The following is a 5,137-nucleotide window of genomic DNA, read 5'->3' on the forward strand; positions in this document are numbered from 1 at the left end:
ATTGGATTGGCAGTTTTTTATTTCCATCAACACAAGAGAATTTAGGGTACAGCAATTGACAAGGCTTATGAGTAAATACTAGCGACCACAAAGTCACTGAGCAATTGCCCGACTTGAGATCATGCATAAATCTTCATCTGAATGCAACACAACTTGGTGAACAAATCAGTGTGACAGGTTAAAGTCTTATGTCGAATACTGAGGTGATTTGGAAAACACAAGTTCAAAGAGAGAATTTCATTTCATTATTTTCTCTGGAAGAATCTTTGGTAACAGTGACAGAGATCTTACAAAACAAGAAGCAATCCTCAAATGGCAGAACCAAGGATTAGATTAGATTACCCACAGTGTGGAAACAGGCCCTTCGGCCCAACAAGTCCACACCGACCCGCCGAAGCGCAACCCACCCACACCCCCACCCTTACCCCTTACCTAACACTACGGGCAATTTAGCATGGTCAATTCACCTGACCCGCACATCTTTAGTCTGTGGGAGGAAACCAGAGCACCCGGAGGAAACCCACGCAGACACGGGGAGAACGTGCAAACTCCACACAGTCAGTCGCCTGAGTCGGGAATTGAACCCGGGTCTCTGGCGCTGTGAGGCAGCAGTGCTAACCACTGTGCCACCGTGCTGCCCACAAAAATTGCTCATTCCCATACCGGGAGTCGAACCCGGGCCGCCTGGGTGAAAACCAGGAATCCTAACTGCTAGACCATATGGGAGGATGTAAACACAGCACTTTCCTCAATACTGCAATCACTAACACCAAATGAAGGCATTCAAGCTCATCAACAAGTTAAAAATCACACAACACCAGGTTATAGTCCAACAGGTTTATTTGGAAGAACTGGCTTTCGGAGCGCTACTTTTTCATCAGATGGTTGTGAGGTTGGGGGGTGGGGATGGGGCAGCGGGGGGGAGGTGGTTAAGATCATGCACACAGAACTTATAGCAAAAGGAGTCCAGTGTCATGGAAATGTGATACAGTAAACACTCTTAAATTAAAACTTCCATCTTTTATAATGGGATATGCTAGTTTCTGTTCTTTGATATGTAAATCCAAGAACAACAAGTTAAAGAATCTCTACACATGACAGTTTGTGCATGCTCTTTCAAGTTTTTTTTACAGTTGAAGGAATGGCTATTTAAAGGGAATGTCCACCTTTATGGTAGAGTTACCGAAAAAACCAGAAGCATGGGATCCGTTTAAGACAGTATAAATGGGGAGTCCAATTCCACAGATAAGAGAGGTTGCAGGGCAAGAAACCATTGGGAGAAAACCAGAGATAGAGGCCCCACAAGGATAAGAGCTGTTATAAGCAGGGTCCAGACAATAAGGACTCATTAAAGGCTTGCGAGGCATTAGGAGCAGCAAAGACTTATTTTTAACACTTGGGAATTGATCAGTGCAATTGAGACTCAGAAGAAGCCATTGGGAGCTGAGAGGAGGATGAAGGTCTTTTGCTCTGTGCATCTGGCTGTTAGCCAAAGGATCCCTTTTAAGAAGTGGTATCAACTCAGAATGGCTAAAGAACTGGTTCATGATTTGGAAATGCCGGTGTTGGATAGGGGTGTACAAAATTAAAAATCACACAACACCAGGTGACTTCCGTTTCCCTGGCCCCCAGTGCCTCATCTTCAACACGGACTCCAAGACTTCCGTTTCCCTGGTCCACAATGCCTCATCTTCACCATGGACATCCAATCCCTCTACACCTCCATTCGCCATGACCAGGGCCTCCAAGCCCTCCATTTCTTCCTCTCCTGATGTCCCTAACAATACCATTCCACTGACACTCTCATTCAATTGGCTGAACTGGTCCTCAACCTTAACAATTTCTCCTTCAAATTCTCCCACTTCCTCTAGACCAAAGGGGTAGCCATGGGCACTAGTATGGGCCCCAGCTATGCCTATACTTTGTCGGCCACGTAGAACAGACCATCTTCAATAGTTACACCGGCACCAACCCCCCCCCACCTCTTCCTCCGCTACATTGACGACTGCATCGGCGCCACCTCGTACTCCCGTGAGGAGGTTGAGCAATTCATCAACTTCACCAACACATTCCACCCTGACCTTAAATTTACCTGGACCATTTCTGACACAACCCTCCCCTTCCTGGACCTCTCCGTCTCCATTAATGATGATCAACTTGACACTGACATTTTTTACAAACCGACCGACTCCCACAGCTACCTGGATTACACCTCTTCCCACTGTACCTCCTGTAAAAGTGCCATTCCGTACTCCAAATTCCTCCACCTCCGCCGTATCTGCTCCCAGGAGGACCAGTTCCACCACAGAACACACCAGATGGCCTCCTTCTTTAGAGATCACAATTTCCCTTCTCACGTGATTTAAAGTGCCTTCCAACACATCTCATCCACATCCCACCCCTCCGCCCTCAAACCCCACCCCTCCAACTGTAACAAGGACAGATCCCCTCTGGTTCTCACCTTCCAGCCTACCAACCTTCGCATAAACCACATCATCCGCCGACATTTCCACCACCTCCAAACAGACCCCACGACCACAGATATATTTCCTTCCCCAACCATTTCTGCTTGCCGCAAAGACCATTCCCTCCATGTCTACCTGGTCAGGTCCATGCCCCCCTTACAACCTACCCTCCCATCCTGGCACTCTCCCCTGCCACCGCAGGAATTGCAACACCTGTGCCCACACCTCCTGCCTCACCTCCATCCAAGGCCCACTATGAGCCTTCCACATCCATCAAAGTTTCACCTGCACATCCACCAATGTCATTTATTGCATCCGTTGCTCCCGATGCAGTCTCCTCTATATTGGGGAGACTGGACACCTCCTCGCAGAGCGTTTTAGGGAACATCCCCAGGACATCCACACCAATCAACCCCACCGCCCCGTGGCCCAACATTTCAACTCCCCCTCCCACTCTGCCAAGGACATGCAGGTCCTGGGCCTCCTCTACCCCTGCTCCCTCACCACCTGATGCCTGGAGGAAGAACGCCTCATCTTCAGCCTCGGAACACTTCAACCCCAGGGCATCAATGTGGATTTCACTAGTTTCCTCATTTCCCCTCCCCCCACCTTACCCCAGTTCCATCCTTCCAGTTCAGTACTGTCCTCATGACTTGTTCTACCTGCCAATCTCCATTCCCACCTCTCTGCTCCAGCCTCCTCTCTGACCTGTCACCTCCATCTCCACTCCCATCCACCTATTGTACTCTTTGCTACCTTCTCCCCAGCAGCACCCCCATTTATCTCTCCTCCCTGGAGGCTTCCTGCCTCTATTCCTGATGAAGGGCTTTTGCCTAAAATGTCGATTTTCCTGTTCCTCGGATGCTGCCTGACCTGCTGTGCTTTTCCAGCACCACTCTGATCTAAACACCAGGTGATAGTCCAACAGGTTTATTTGGAAGCACTATCTTTCAGAGTGCTGCTCCTTCATCAGGTGGTTGCGAAGTATAAAATGGTAAGACACAGAATTTATAGCAAAAGTTTACAGTGCTATGTAACTGAAATTATATATTGAAAAATACCTGGATTGTTTATTAAGTCTCTCATCTTTTAGAATGAACATGTTGGTTTCAGTTCTTTCGAATGTAAATCGCAGAACTTTTTTAAAAGTTACATTCTCAAGTGAACTGGGTATGTGCCTGGCATTTGGTGCTGGAGTGCAGTTTCGAATGTTGGGGGAGCATGGACTCAGAACAAAAGTTAGAACCCCTGGGAGGAAGGCAGTGATTGGAGTGGTTCAAGTCTGACTGGCTTTTAAGGGAAATTCAGGGACTGGATCTTCAGGCATAAAGCATTCAAATCCCTCAGGAGGAAGATGCAATATTAGTAAGATTCACTGTGAGGGATGGGTTGTTGACAAATGTATGGCATCTGTCTTGGTTATATCTGTCATTCTATGAGTAGTATGGTGTGTTCATCAACACTTTGCCTTTTAATATACATTTAACTTTTTGTTAATTCTACATATTAAAGTATAAAATAAACATCTGTTTACTTTTCTTACTTTGTCTCATAAATTTCATTCTGTTTGTTTAAAATGTGGAATCTTGTGGAATTATTCTCTTAGTAAGTACTTGAGTTACAAAACGTCATTCTTAACACATCATGGTCCTTAACACATCCTGACATAAATTTCCTTAGATAAATTTGGCAGTTTCACCTGGCATTATTATGAGCCAGAAAACAAGCAGATGATTGGACCATAATTAGAGCAGTAAAAGCATACATGCAAATTTATTTTGTGCCTTGAATTTGCTAGTTCTGTGATTTTTAAAATAAAAGAAATATCTTTTTATTGAGGCTCCATGAATAATTCCAATCAGAATGGTCGAGAAATCATTGCTCTCAGAGCAGCATAGGATCCATCTCCTTTCAATGCTCTTCAATTTTGATATGAGACCCATAAATAGGGTATACACTGATGTGGTGTCAATGTTACATCTCTTATTTATCTTTTAGCTCATGGATGTTGGAAGTAATCACATTTTAGGCTTGGAAATCTTAGAGATCATTATCTTTAATTCTAAATGTGTAAAGATATCTGGCAAGGAGACTGTTCAGGCCAATATCATGTTCCACAATGCTGGGCGCAAATATTACCTACTGGAACACTTACCCAAAAATTGGTTTCTGTCCAATTAGTTTCTAGCTCTTTACAGACAATAAAACGATATATAATTGTCAAAGCTTCCTGCAGAATGGCCAAACCTAATAATAAGATCAAACCTTTCAGATAACATTTGCTGCAGTCATACAATCAACATTATCAAACGTAATCTTTTCTCAAATTTAAGACAAACACTCTTTCATTTTAGACTTCAAGTATGGTGTCAGGCGTGCTAAAGATTGTCACTTCTGCTCAGGTCTGGGATGGGTTTTCTCACATGTTTACACACTTTTCAGCTGATTGCATATGCATGTGGCTTATGCAAGTTGAATGGTAAATCTTATGCTGCAGGAGGCCAGGAAGTTCAGGCCCCTGTTTATTTTCAATAGTCTTATGCTCTGCTTAGGTAATGGCTTTTGTGGAGGTATATACCTCTCATTGGTGTCAAACTAAAGATTCCTGAAAGATGTCATCAGCTAAGTGTAACCAGGGTATCCCTCTAGTCCCAACAATAAACCCATTATGC

General features: G+C 44.6%; 1 non-coding gene across 1 annotated transcript; it reads right to left on the minus strand.

Moving 5' to 3' along the window:
* Window positions 1-654: 654 nt before the first annotated feature.
* trnae-uuc (transfer RNA glutamic acid (anticodon UUC)) lies at window positions 655-726 on the minus strand. Its single transcript has one exon. It is a non-coding gene; the product is annotated as a tRNA-Glu (tRNA).
* Between the last annotated feature and the right edge of the window lie 4,411 nt (window positions 727-5,137).

The sequence above is a fragment of the Hemiscyllium ocellatum genome, chromosome 13, assembly GCF_020745735.1.
Source record: "Hemiscyllium ocellatum isolate sHemOce1 chromosome 13, sHemOce1.pat.X.cur, whole genome shotgun sequence".
Lineage (NCBI taxonomy): Eukaryota > Metazoa > Chordata > Chondrichthyes > Orectolobiformes > Hemiscylliidae > Hemiscyllium > Hemiscyllium ocellatum.